The sequence below is a fragment of the Bacillus rossius genome, chromosome 5 (genome assembly GCF_032445375.1).
Source record: "Bacillus rossius redtenbacheri isolate Brsri chromosome 5, Brsri_v3, whole genome shotgun sequence".
NCBI lineage: Eukaryota > Metazoa > Arthropoda > Insecta > Phasmatodea > Bacillidae > Bacillus > Bacillus rossius.
In genome coordinates, this window is record NC_086333.1 from 69,355,963 (window position 1) to 69,370,673 (window position 14,711).

The window sequence follows — 14,711 nt, forward strand, 5'->3', positions numbered from 1 at the left end:
GGTAAGGAGCAAATGCGTGTGTTCTCATGTACCAAATACACTTATAATACGAAACTGAGACACGAAACTGAAAGAGGAATTCATTAAAATTGTGCCGAACGTGATAAAAATACAAAAATTGTGTTTCCAACTGAATTTCTTGACGCGTATCACGCGCAGTTTCCGCACCCACCACTGGGATTCGCTGCCCCGAGCAGCAGCTACGTCGACTATCGGATCATTCTATTCTCAGACAGAAATTTCAAACTATATAACTAGGGGCATGCATATTTCGCGAAAAGATCTGAACACTTACTGGACTGCAACAAGTTATACCCGCACCTGTGGTTTCTTCCTTGTGATTGGCGGCCGTCTGCGAGAGAAGTCGTTGCCTTATTTGACCGAGCCACTACGAACGCGTTTACTCCCGCAAGGAATCACTGTGATTGGTGTTCGTAACAATCGATATGTACCTGGGAGTAACTCACCCAATCACGAAACACAGACGGTGTTACAGTGTTTTAACTTTCATCTAGTCTCGATATCTTTTCGCGAAATCTGCATGCCCCTCTATATAACTAAACGGTTCCTATAAAAGCGTAAAATACTTAGGGGAAAAAAACTAAATCCCGGCTTTGGACCTGATTTTCGACAAGGATGTTCTATTAAAAACTGCATTTCTTGTTTAGATCAATTAAAACAGTTAATGCTGTGGAATTTCCCGTTGGCTGTGTGAACTTTGATTCGCGCCATCCGCCATCGATAGCATCACCATCTGTAACACATTTCCGTTTCTTTACTTCCGCGGCATCCACCAGCCAAACGCAACGTGCCGAGAGCTGAGATGTTGACGCATCTTGTCTGAACGTGGCCCGAAAGATTGTGGCGTAATGTCCGCGTGTTTGGCTGTCTGTGGGGGCGGTCTACGCAGTAGACTGGCGAGCGTGAGTTTTGGATCCGAATGACGGTGGACTGATGGTTGTCGTGGGAAAGTGTTTGTGTGCGTACTGTCGTGTGTGTGTGTGTGTGTGTGTGAGTGTGTGTGTGTGCGGTGACGACCGGTGGTAACCCATCGGTAGGGGCAGGAAATTTTCGCGGAAAAAATCTGAACGCCTACTAGACTGCAACAAGGTAAACCCACACCAGCGGTTTCTTCCTTGTGATTGGCGGCCGTCTGCGAGAGAAGTCGTTGCCTTTGTTTGCACGAGACCACTAAGGACGAGTTTGCTAACCACACTGAATTGGTGTGATTGGTTGGTTGTAACAAATGGACACGCACCTCAAAGTAACTCGCCCGATCGCGAAAAACAGACGGATGCTACAGTGTTTAAAACTTCCAGCTACGCTCGGGATCTTTTCGCGAAATTTTCATGGCACTAACCCATCGGGTCTTTTTGGTCCGCGCGCGTTCCGTTCGCCCGAAGGAGTGTGCGAAGATGTTCCGTCGTCGCACCGGAGCGGAGGAATGGAAAAGTAGGTATGTCTGCGGCAGTGGCGTAGCCAGGATTTGTGTATGGGGGGTGTTAAGAAGCATGCCGCCCCCCCCCTCCCCAATTAAAGCGGGGGGTTCGGGGGTCCTTCCCCGGGAAAATTTGGATTTTAAGGTGTAAAATAGTGCTATTTTAGCGGTTTTCGGTACTTAAATTTAAATATTGTAATGGTAAAAATTGCATTAATTTTAATTTGAAATTTGTTTGAGTGATGAATAAGAAATTAATTAAACATTTGGTGCTAAGGGAGGGGGGGGGGGGTTGAACCCCTAAACACACCCCCCACCACCACCCTGGCTACGCCCCTGGTCTGCGGCGGGTTCCAACTCACGGCGAACTCGCAGTCCAACTCGCAGTCCAGCTGCTACCGGCGACTCGGCAGGCGTCCTGGCGTCTGGCGTCGCTGGATCCGTCCCGCTAGCTGCCCGGAGAGCGAGTGTCACAACCACCGCCTTCAGGCCGGCCGCTCCGTGGACGTGGCGAAAGGTCGGAGCCTTTCTTTTTTTATTATTAACTCACTCTTTCTTTGCTTTGCGAGAGCCGTGTCTGCACTCCATTAGCACACGATTGCGACGCAAAATGCACCTGCACTCATCAAGAATGGACGCAGACATATTCTCCTGTTCTTCAGCTGGCGACCAATAAATTAATAAATTAAAAAAAAAACATGTTATCTGAGTTTATCTTGGAAAATGACGAGAGGGGAGAAGTCCCATCTCCCTCTTTCTGCTAGTCCAGTCTGGTTTTGCCGGCCCGCGCGAATGAGGTCAGCTGGTTATTTCGTAAAGCACCCCACACCGGTTGGAAAAAAAGAAGAAAAAAAAATCATTTCTTCGCCTTGCACGGTTGACCACGGACTTTTAAAACACAAACAATCCAGAGAACTCACGGTCGGATGAGTGGGAAGAAAGAAAATAAAAAAGTATTATTTTACGATGCGTTCTCATGCAGTTGTGCATTCACGTTTTATCGGCTCTCAAGTGCGAAAAGAGCCTTTTTTTGTTTGCTCAACACGTTCTCTCAAGTCTTTGGTTAGCGCGACAACGTAGACTCGCTATTTGCATGCGTTTACCTTCGGATGCTTTGAACAATGCAGCGTTCAACCGTCAAGGAAAACCATTGCAGTGTTGCTGAGACGTGACGGTAGGCAATGTCCATAAGCCTAGGAACTTCTTTCTTTTTTTTATTTTATGCACGTCAACATTCTTGACTCCTAAATACTATGTTGATGTTCCATTACAAAGCGAAACATTCAAAAAAGGTTAGATAGGTGTTGATATAATGTGTGCAAAGATTCACTTAGTTCCCTGAAAAAAAAAACTCTTTGGCGTCTTTCTTTCTTGTGACTGACATTCAGGGAACATTATTGTGAGTTTACTGGGAATTTTGAGCAAAATCTGAAAGGACATACCAATGTTGACATTTCCGTTGTTTTAAAAAATAATATTTTTTTAAATTAAGTATTAATACATATATATGCCTAACGTCAGGTATTTTAACTAAGTTTCATTTTACTATTGAATAAACATTTTCAGATAGTCTCAACAAAAATTTGAAAATGTATAAAAGTCAAAGTATAGCGACAACACCTGAAGTCACACATCTGCACAACAAGACTGCACACTCGCTCACTACCTTGCCAGTAGAGGCGACGAGTTAATTGACGCCCTAAGCTCCTCCTTGACTCTGTGCAACGTTTCATCTGAGATACTTTGTAATAATTTGAAGATTTTTTGAGAGAAAAAAAATTAATTTCCTGGGTAAAATACATGCTGAATGTGAATGTATTTCAACAAGCAGTTGTGTATGTTTACACATAAAATTTAAAAATTAAATATTTTTATATGAATATTTAATAGTTATTTTCATGATGATACTTGAATGGTTAGCTATAAAATAATATAATTCGTGATGTATTTTTGGACTTACGCCTTTTGCTGATCAGCAATGGCGTATGTCCAAAACTACATCTTGAATCCATCTTCTTTATTGCAAGCACCATTCAGAATAATATAAAATAATAATAGTTCATGGAAATTCGCAAATGATTTCGCAAATAATTAAAATAAGTCTTAAGCTTAGGTAAATATTGATTTTCTTAATATAAATTCACTTCTATCTTGGCTGATGATTCAATATTTTGAGCGTATAACCTGTTTGCAAAGTGATCATAATTTTAAACACAATCGGAAAAAATAATTAACTTTTATTTTAATTGAATGAAAAACACACATGAGAAGCCAGTTGCTTTTTAAAAACGTACTTCTATTTAATTCGTGACAATTATTTGTTCACCCATGAGCTGTTGACCGGTTATTTTAAGGAAACTTTAATCTAATGGCCTATTTAATAGAAGCCGTGTTTGTACAGGAATATTTTTGTAAAAAATGTATATATTCTGGAGAAGAGATAGCATTATTGTTTACAAAACTTATGATTAAGTCAGAATTTTGTTTTTAAAATTAAGTTATAATAACGAGAAAAAATACACAAAACTGCAACATAAAAAATGGACCTCATCACAATGATTTCTAAACTTCTTAAAAAATGGCGTGGCATGTGTGTTAAAATTTTTAACATATGAATTGGCTGTGAGGTTTTTAAGTAAACATTTTTATTTTTAGTTAGTTGGATAGATTACTTAATAATTTTTATTATTATTTTAGTGAAAACCTTTAGTGGTTAATTACGTACAAACCAATCGTTTAATTACAATTAATTAATTCGAGAGGTGTAGGCGTTGTTAGTAAACTAAATTATATTTAGCCTCTGAAGCGGAGTAAATATATATTTAACAGTTTTAACATTAATCAACTATGTGAAAAAAGAGACCTTTAAAAACATATTAAAACGTACAACTACACGCTTTACGAAAGTAACGAATTGACAATTCTTAAGTCAAAATCTCGTTACAGTGCATTATATCATTTAAGATTTCACTCCAACAAAAGAAAATAAAATGTTTAGGAAATAACAGAAATAGCCTTTATTATATTCTTTCTTTTTTATAATGAATTATGAACATCCTTAAGGTTTTATTTAAAAAATCTTGTGTTGTTGCCATTTAATACATTGAATTTTTGTATTTTATTATAGGTAGTTTTATTAAGTTTTCATTAAAAAAATTATACTCCTGGTACATTGATTAAGAAATGTTTTACCTACTACCTACACGTATAAAAATTTAAACAATAAGCTTTATAAATATTCTTATAATTACTACGGTATATAATAATTATTACTCTTTCTGGTAATAAATTCTGATTAAAGCTTAAACGAGCTGTTTTTAGGGGTAGTTTTTTTAGGGGAGGGGGTTAATGTTGGATTACATTAGATTCTTAACAAGGTGTTAATAAAAATGGGGGGGGGATATAATACCCTTTCTTCGAAATTCTATGATTATCTCAAAAAAATTTCTAACATTCCCACCAACAAAAGGAATTAATTTGAACACAAACAGCAGTCAAATAAGCTCTATATACCCCATTTTCATCTCAAGAAATTGAATTCTGGGTACTCTCCTTTTTCTATATAATATTTTCCTTCGAGTTGGTTTCTTCTGTGCTGTCATCTGCAAGCGGAATCACGAACTGTAACGTCTGAAACGCTAGTGACATCTGTACGCTTTGGGTTAAACTAAATGCCACAGTGTCTTTCTTCACTGCCCGTACCTACCTTCTTACTGGAGCAGGTAGTTTTTAGTGATTTAGTACGTTTATCCACACACCTAGTCAGATATATATATATATATGTATATATGTGTATATATATATATACTTATACATATATATTAATTCAAAACTCTTTAGAAGAGCAAATGTTTATTTTTAAAACGTCAGTCTTAACCCTTCTGTGCTTTCTATTTTTTCAACAGCAGCAACAAACTCATTTGAATATATGAACTAGGTTTACAAAAAATTAATAAATATATATCAGTTCCTAATTTTATGGTTTCAGAACACACTGATTTAGCATGCTGTTATAAAATTCTTAATTCCTTTTTTTTTATGAATTAGAGGTTTATAAAAGTATTAACATAATATTAATTATTGGACAGTTTTATGAATAATTACTTTAATTCATATTACAGTAGGACTATTGTTTTGAACATTAAAAATGCATAGTAAATCAGTAAAAGTGTCACATATAAGAATTATAGTTCTGACATCTGTTGTCTTCGAGAAAGCACACGGAGGCCTCAAAATCAGAGAAGTTTACAACAAACAGTAGAGTAGGGTTTAGTCATTTTTTTCTTATAATATCTGTTGTGGGTTCTGTGGCTTTACATTTTGAATAATTTATAAGAGCAGGTCAATATCGCAAAAGTGTCTCCACAGTGTAAAACAACATAAAATTACAGGCTAGTACTTTTCCTTTAGATATAGTACCATTTTCTGTCACGGTCGTTGGGAAATGTTAATGCTTGGTAGAAACCCGGGTCGGACAGGGGAAGCCTAAGATGTACATCAAGTTCTGTCCCTGCCCGAACACGCCCGAATATTCACCTTCGGCCAACCTCGGGTTTATTTATATATATTTATATTTCTCTGTTTATTTTAATGTATCTATACTAACCTAACTAACCGTCCATAGTGTTTTAAGGTGTTTAAATGTAGCTAACCTAACCGACCACTTTTAATATTTGAATTCATTTTTCCTGCGCAAAAATAAAACAAATCCCGAGGTTGGCCGAAGGTGAATATTTGGGCGTGTTCGGGCAGGGACAGAACTTGATGTACATCTTAGGCTTCCCGTTGGACAGCGCACTACATCACATCTCAACGTTCTTTAGGACGTAGCGTTCGTACGCTTACAAGAAAATAAAATTACCAGTCCAAATAGCCACTGTATTTCTCCACCTAAAAAGCTACAAATGTAATTTTTGTCTAATTAAATAGCCCTCAAAAGTAGTGGCAATAGTACTTATTACCCAACTGTCTAATGCAAGGCATCACGTACATTTACGAATACTGACCACTTAATAAAGTTTTTTTACAAATACTGTTTACAAAGAAAAATTTGCAGAAGGATACATAGACCATTGATAGTTTTTTCTTATACTGCAGAGAAAATTGTATTTGCACAGGTTATAGCGCAAGCAGATGCGTACGGGTTCTTGGAAGGGAAGAAGAGACTGATATGAGTAGATATCTCCCTTTGAAATCATAACAAAATATCGTCATTAACATCAACTATTGGAAAACAACATGAAAGCAAACATCGGGAAAAGTGCTTCTACTCCAATTAGTTCATACAATAAAAACAAAAATATTATCAAATACCTATTCATCATCAGTTTATAATTTTTTACTAACTTATTATTTTAAAAGTATATATAACTAGTCAAAGACTCTTTTGAAACATAACATTTTAAATTTTTCCATGGTTATTATTTTAATATTTCTTACACTTTTAGCTATATAAATCTTTTTTTCTGTACTTAGACCTAATTAAAGTTTATGTTAATTTATTCCATTTGTTTAGAACTTAACAGAACGATTATTTAAATGAGAACTATTTAAAAAAAAATAACTACAAGAAATGTTTCCCTCGGCACATGCATGCGCAGCAAAGCTATGAACTAGCTTTAAGAGTCACGTACGGTGTTGTGCGGATGTTGTTCCTGTTGTCCTGTTGTCGCCTCCTCAGCGCTGTAGAGCCGTTAGCACGCACCGTCCAAGTTGCTTGCTCGCCAAGGCAAACCCCTCTTCTCGTGATTGGACGCGTTGCTGCAGCAGCCACAATAGCCTTCGGTGACTTTGCCAGCTGACGTTTACGTAATTGGTTCGGTGCAACGAGTGTTATATTTTTTTCTCTCGAGGAAATGAAACAGCATGGTCTTTATTTTTTTCCCTTCCGCAAAGTTGCCTCAATACTCGAGCCTACAACGGAGACGAATTTTAAAACTTGTTTTTTTTTTTTGTGTGAGGGGCCACCGCAGAGGACTGAAACTCATTAAACCATCAGGCAATAACACCGACAGGCATTTCACTTACAGGCAGGCACTGGACTGACAGGCACTATACAGGAAGTCATTTAACCAAAAAGTTTACCTGCCGTCATTTGACCTGTACTTTGACCGAAAATCCGAAATTTTGGTCTCTCTGGCAACAGGTGGTAGACCGACTTGCACCATATAAAAAGTCACAAGACAGAAAGTCATTATACCGAAAAATTCATTTGACAGAAAACCTGAAAATGTATCTCAATGAAAAAATATCTTACCTCTGGCAATAGACTGTTGACCGCCAGACACTAAACTGACAGGCACTAGACCCAAAATTCATCCAACAGAAAGTTCAATTGACCAAAAGTATTTTGAACGACAACCAGAAATTTTATGTCACAGAAAAAATGTCTTAGCTCTTTCACCAGGCATTTGACCAATAGGCACCAGGACCGAATGTCATTTAAAGGAAAATTAGTACCTACCTTCCGTTCAGTGGACAGAAACATTTTTATTGGTTTCGCGCCAGAAACTGTCTAGTCGAGTCATTATTCTGTAGGTTTTGCGCACTAACTCAGAAACCTTAAACCGTGTATAAAACTCTTATGCTCATTTTACGTACGGCCGTCATTGTATCCAGAGATGCCTTAGAAAATCTTCATTTACAAACTGTTCAATACAATTTGGATAAATCCTATTGCAAACAAAGTTCGAGAAACGTGTTAAGTTTGGAGCTCCTAGATTTTGTGTTTAAATCGCTGAAAAGATTTTACGTACTAAATAACGCTTAGGTATAATTCTTTTTACAGAACCAAACACTATACGGTTAGGCAACATAACTGTATATTTTCTTATATTAGTCACTAATATTCGGGTTTAACAATTTACAAGTCAGGTAAAGTCATACTTAGGGCAACGCCAGCTGTGCGCGTGCGCATAGAGGCTATTAGGCATTTGATGTTTCAGCTTATGTCACCCTTAATACCCTCCGCTGATATTCATCAAAAGCGCGAAATACTTTCAAAAGATGACAGCTTAATGTGATATAAATGTTTTAATACTACAAATAGGCTACATATAGTGGAAACAGCAGCTGCGAAAATACGAATCAGCACTCACTAACGTCAATAAACTAAATTCAATGAAAAATTTAACAAAAAGTAAAAAATTTAAATATATGTATTTTAAGTAATCAATTATTAAAGTTGTAATACGCAAGACACAAGGTTTAAACAGATTTTTAAATGATTATTATTCTTACTATTTTTTGAGTACCGGCTAACAGTCATGACCTTTAATAAGTGGGCATTTAACAAATATTAAATAAAATAATACATTATTAACACATAATAGTACACAGAGACAGTAAAAAAAACAACACAAAGATAATATATGATAAAACAATGACAAAAAAGTCAAAGAACAAAGGAAACATAAAGTTTAACATAATCAATTTTAAATTAATTTTAATTAATGAAATTTCAGAAAAAAGAAAACATTACCAAATTGTATTTAATTCTTGCTATTGAAATAACGATACTAACATTTTCATATAAAAAAGTTATATTACCTGCATAAAAATTAGAAGATCAAATGTTATTCATTGAGATTATTGACTTTAGAACTGTATGAAAAAATTTAAAAAAAAATCATTACAATGTAAAACGTAAAATTAACATTGGTAACCTTATTAATTGTATTAAAGGTCATAAATAAAAAGGTCTTGAAAGTTTACGGAGCCTTTTTGCTTCTTTCACTTATGTGCAAACATAATGCACCAAATACAAATGTGTTGTTTTGAACGTCAGTTTGACGATTTCGATGCAACGACCACGGAAAATAAATATCGTATTTGAAACTCACACTACTGGAAATAATATTAAGGAGTAAAAAAAATGTTTAACAAATAAAATCTCCAGAAATTATGTTCATACTGACAATAATATTGGAGAAACTTAGAAACCGAGGTGTTTTATAACCCCTAAAAGGTGGGCAAACCTGTCAACACTCACGTGGCAGTTGTGGAAAACAACAGGAGACCGTATGTTGCTAAACTACACAGTCGTACTTGCACTCAACTGTGAGAAAATGTGCCTCGCGAGTGCGAAACACGTGAAAAATGGTCTCACTGTTCTTGGAAATGTACCTTTCTTAACGGGTTGATTTATTTAAGGATGATGATTATTCATTTCTTTAATCATGACTAACTTGTAAAATTCATGCCATTACTAAATTTACAAACGCAAAAAAAATGTTGTGAAGGGATGCAAGAATTTTCGTTTAGCTGTCTGTGCCAAAATTAAAGTTTGTTAGGAATTTTTTGTTTAAATTTTTGTATGGAAACGAAAGCACAGGATATTTAAAAACAATTTAATTTTAAATTGGCTCAAAAGTTGCCGTGTGTTCTAAGCTGCATGAATAAGCATACACAAAGTTTATACAGAAGAAAAAAACATTATTTTAAAACCAATTGTACAAATGAACTATTTATGATATGTTCATACACTTAGCTATGACTTAAAACAATTATTATGTTTTGGTTTTTTTATACAATTTAAAATGGTTTCAAATATATGTCAAGAAATGGATATTTGATTTAATTGCGTATTTCATTAGGTTAAAAGTATACATCAATGTTTTAGTTGATTTTCAAGCAGAATTGTAAAAAAAAAAAATTTTTGTTTGGCTAAACAAAAAAAAATCTCTGGTTAAATTTTTTATTGAAATTGTTTACCAAAATACAACTGTTAAGTTTTCTTAAATTGTGATTTAAAATAAAAACGCAATAAACCTAAGTAATTACTACTTAGTATTGAGTAAGGATCAAAAAAATATTTTTTCTTAAAATTAATTACTTTATTTAGTTTCTCAATAACAGTATACATACTTTCATTATTACATATGAAAACACTGGAAAACAGGGGGTTTATATGTGTTTGACTTACTCCAGTGTTCGCTAACAGTCGATTTGTGCCTGATGATGGGAACAGATGTCAATTCCCGAAACGTCACAAATGTTCTGTATACGGAAGCCACTGTGGTCGTCTGTGCTGTCATCGTAGTGTTGTCTAGAATATGTGCTTATTCTCATCACTGAGTTCGCCTGTGAGTCGCTCTGTTGTACAGAATATCCGCTTTAAATAATCGTTAGGTTCGTCTGTTTGTCTTTCTGTTATCCAAGGATTTTATTTATTTGTGTTTACTATTCTTATCGTAACTGTCTATTCGTTAGCCTACTAGGTTCATCTGTGCTGTGACATTGTTGTGACTAATTCCTTCCTCTGAATTTTTTATGCTCTCTATGCATTATAAAAATTTATATAGGCTAATTCTGGCTTGGCTTTCTGTTTGTGTTTGTGCGTTTTCCTTTCGCTTTTTCCGTTCTTCGGGTTTCCTCGATGACACGAAGTGTAAACTTGCTATGGCGAATGTCCAATATAAAAGTTTAAATCAGTCTTTCATACCGTAAGAATCATTTAAGGGACGAATCAAAAAAGTTATAATACGCCAGTTATTTTTAAACATTAAACAGATTTTCTGGAAAAGGTCAGTCTTAGAGTGTTAGTCTACTGTAAAAAAGATGATTTAAATAATTTGTGGTCTAATATTATCGGGACTTGTTTAATGGATAAATCCACATCCTCTTCTAATTTTATAATCTTGGGATTTCTGGTAGTCACATTCTGGTCACAACTCATTTTTTTCTTTCTGGAAGTAAAGTTAAATGATAATGCTTCTCCTGAAATAATTAACGATATTTTATAAACTGGTGAAGATTAATTTTCATAAGGGCTTAACTTCTCTGTTATTAGTATTAAATATATGTTCCCCAAACGGAAGGTGGCATAAGATGAGACGAACACTGCTGAAGCTAAAATAATGAACGCTAAAGCTATTTGTGGATTTTGCGAGGATGATATTAGTGAGAGGATGCATAAGAGTAGTCTTGGGATTCGTACGTCCCACAGTGGAGATTTTAATTTAAAGAACTGACCAAAATTATTATTTTATTGTTTTATTTGTTTAGAAAAAATCTATAATGAGAGTAAACAGTTCTTGGTTTGGTAAACATTATTTTATTAAATCGATAGTCATTATTTTGTATTCTTGATGGTATAAATTTTTCTGTAGTATAATTGGAAGAAACGTTTTAAGATAATCTTATAGATATTAATTACATGACTTCACATGCCAATACTTTTTATTTACTAATAAAAATTCAATTAATTAAATTAAAAATACTTCTGATATTAATTAAATAAAAAATACTTTTTTTTAAATACAAAGTTTCAGTTTGTTGAACTTTATTCTTTGTAAATAACATTATTCTTAATTTTCTTTTAGTGCCTACATTTTACTGTTGAAGTACAATAGAAAATCAAAAATGAAAGATTGTTTCAAAATATCAAATACAACTCTAATAGTAATCGAAACTATTTTGGGCGCAAATAAAAATCACAATTAAATAAAATAGAACAGTTCCAGATGATATTTACGAAAGATATTAATGAAATAATTTCATAATGAACCTAAGAAAGTTTTATTGAATTTATTGATGTTTATTCTTAATTTAGTTAAATATAAAATGTTATATATAACAAAAATATATATTTAACAATGAAGGGTTGAGAAAACGTTTAATTTTAAGATGGCACTAAAACAAATAAAACTTATTTTATAAATAGACTTACGTAAAATATTTTTTTTCAGAAATGCCAGATCAAACATTTTCAACCACAAATACTATTAGTGCAAATAAAACTGTTTCTGATAAACACACACTGATGTATGTAAATATTATAGCTCTTATGTCTAAATTAATAAATTAATCAGAGTCTTCAGATTTGGTATCATTTTTATTTTTGCTAATGCTGCTGTCTGTTTTGTGACAAGTGTATCAAGGATTGGATTCTCTTTTTTTTTGGTGAGTTTATGGTAACTGACTGCTAATCATTGGTTCGAAGTTAAATCACAAACTGTTTAGAACATCTTAATTCCATTATTCTCGCAAATATTTTCTAAAGAATTTTTGTCTGTAAAGATAAACGTTTTTATTCCTCGTCTCGGCAGCTTTTTTCGGACAATTGACCGCTAGGAAAGATTAAATTTTTTGTTTCTGTGGCTTAGTGCACTATAATTCTTGAAACTGTAAGTTCATAAAATGCCACCCATGTAAGTGCACATAGAACTAAGCAGTTTCTTTTGAGTGGGCTGCAAACTTCTCCACTCAATACTGTGTCCATTGGAAATGGTTTCTAGTATAACTTTAAACTGTGAAACCAAGTTTATGTCAGTACCAGTTATTCTATAGGATCTGGATCTGCAAAGGATCCTCTGGACATGTTTACATTGTTCGTGTTTCCAAACCCTACCTTAGGGATGTTTACTAGAATATCTTGATTCTCCTTGAAAGCTCTTTGGATCTTCTCCTTACTATCCATAAAATCTACTTGGTCTTCATCAGCTCTTGCTTTACTTTTCTTTAAAAATATTTTATACGGGAAGCGAAGTAGTACCTCAAAAAATCTCATTCTTGCACGAAACGTTGAAAGTCCAAAACTCAATGTTGAATCTTTTATTAAAATTATTTATTTAAGTATTCGGAGGTTTGGCTACAGATGTATCCCTTTATCGTCGAATACATGCTTATCGCAGCACTACATACTTTTCCATCTACCTTTGTAGGGATAAATGTATTTTTATGTTTAAAAAAAACCATCAGGACTAACACTTTATGTTCTTGTTACTCTATCAACTTGGTTTTCTATGTTAGGCAACATGGCAAAAAACAGGTTAATGTTTTTTATTTTACGATTTCTGCAACATTCAAAAATTTTACGACGATAATGTGTGAACACCTGTGGTAATTTAGTCCCTCCTGCTTTCATGTTTTTCTAAAAAAAAAAAAAAAAAAGAGAGAGAAACATTATTTTATATTGTTCTCCCGAGGGGCTCTATCTTACTAACTGGAGCTATTGGCCGTGGATGGGTTAGAGCAGATTTATTTTTGTCATACATGAAGCACTTTGTAATGCACATTAGACCATCAAAAGAAAACCAAGTGCTTCTCATAGTTGATCGCCATACCATCCACTTAAATGTATGTCAGTACTTGAATACTGTTCCTAAATTTGTGTCATATTACTCAGCTTACCCTCACACACTACAGGCGTAAGACATTGGCATTTTTGGGCCCACTATCTGTTATTAAAACCAAGAAGTTCAACGATGGAATAAAGAACACCCTGGCAGAATATTTGTGGAATAACGGCTGTCTTCGCCTTCAGTCAATCATATAGTAGTGCAGCAGCGATGGCAAATGCAAACAGAGGATTCAGACTAACTGAAATTTGGCCATCAACAGAGCATTTTTCAAAATTATGAATCCGCCACTTTCTTTAGTCGCTGACAGATCTCTCAAGCTGATTCATCATTAGTAGAATCTAACAACACCTACAAACTTTGCAGCCGACCAATCGTCTGGAACCTTCAATCACCAGTCAGACGTAGTTTCCTCGCAGAGGGATGTTCCAGCTTCTTCTTCAGACTACAATAGCACAACAATGTCTCATATTTGAAGATACAATCCCACATCCTGTTGCCACTGCTGCAAGAAAAGGAAGAAGAAAATTACTGGGGGCGAAAGTATTGAAGGGAACGCCAAACAAATACGAGTTAAGAAAACAAATTATCAACGCAAGAGAAACACAAACGATTTTCAAAACACAAATTCTGGAAAGAACATTAGCAGAATGACAATTTTTCAACTAAAAGTGCTGTAAACCCTTCAAACAAAGCAAATAATTTAAGAAAATCTCGGAAGATTGTGACTTCTAAATAGGAATACTAGCACTTCATTGTATTTTACCTACCATACTCATCATCTAATGAAGACTGGCTTAATTGTGACGAGTGCAGTGCCTGTGCTCATGAATCATGCGCAAATTTACTTAATAACGAACGTTTATTCTGTGAACTATGCAAAATAATTACAGGGTTAACCAACAAATGAAACTATTAGTGATGTTTTAGTCCCAACTTACGAATCAGACATTTCCATCTAAAGACTATTAGACCCAAGGTGGGATGGGACAAGAGTACAATTTGTTTGGAAAACATTGCTTTGAAAATATACCTTTAAAAGTAAAAGTTACTTTAAATCTAAATGCATATATTTAATAGTGGCGTACACATTTATTTTCTCAGTAATTCTTGGTCCTGAACCAATTTTAAAAAATATTTCTTGTTCGGAAACTGTCCCTACCTTGTTTTTTGACTGACTTGAACCAAGAAAT

General features: G+C 34.5%; 1 protein-coding gene across 4 annotated transcripts in view; it reads right to left on the reverse strand.

Annotated features, from left to right (window-relative positions):
- The window catches only part of LOC134531970 (protein takeout-like), a 31,857-nt gene extending 24,659 nt beyond the window's left edge, over window positions 1-7,198 (reverse strand). The window contains exons 1-2 of one of the 4 annotated variants that reach the window (XM_063368074.1): window positions 7,072-7,197; window positions 1,801-1,890 (exon numbers count right to left, since the gene is read on the reverse strand). The gene's annotated coding sequence lies outside the window, so the exon portion shown is untranslated. Of the gene's footprint in view, window positions 1-1,800; window positions 3,998-7,071 lie in introns of those variants that run through there. The other 3 variants (XM_063368073.1, XM_063368072.1, XM_063368071.1) reach the window with 3 other exon arrangements.
- Between the last annotated feature and the right edge of the window lie 7,513 nt (window positions 7,199-14,711).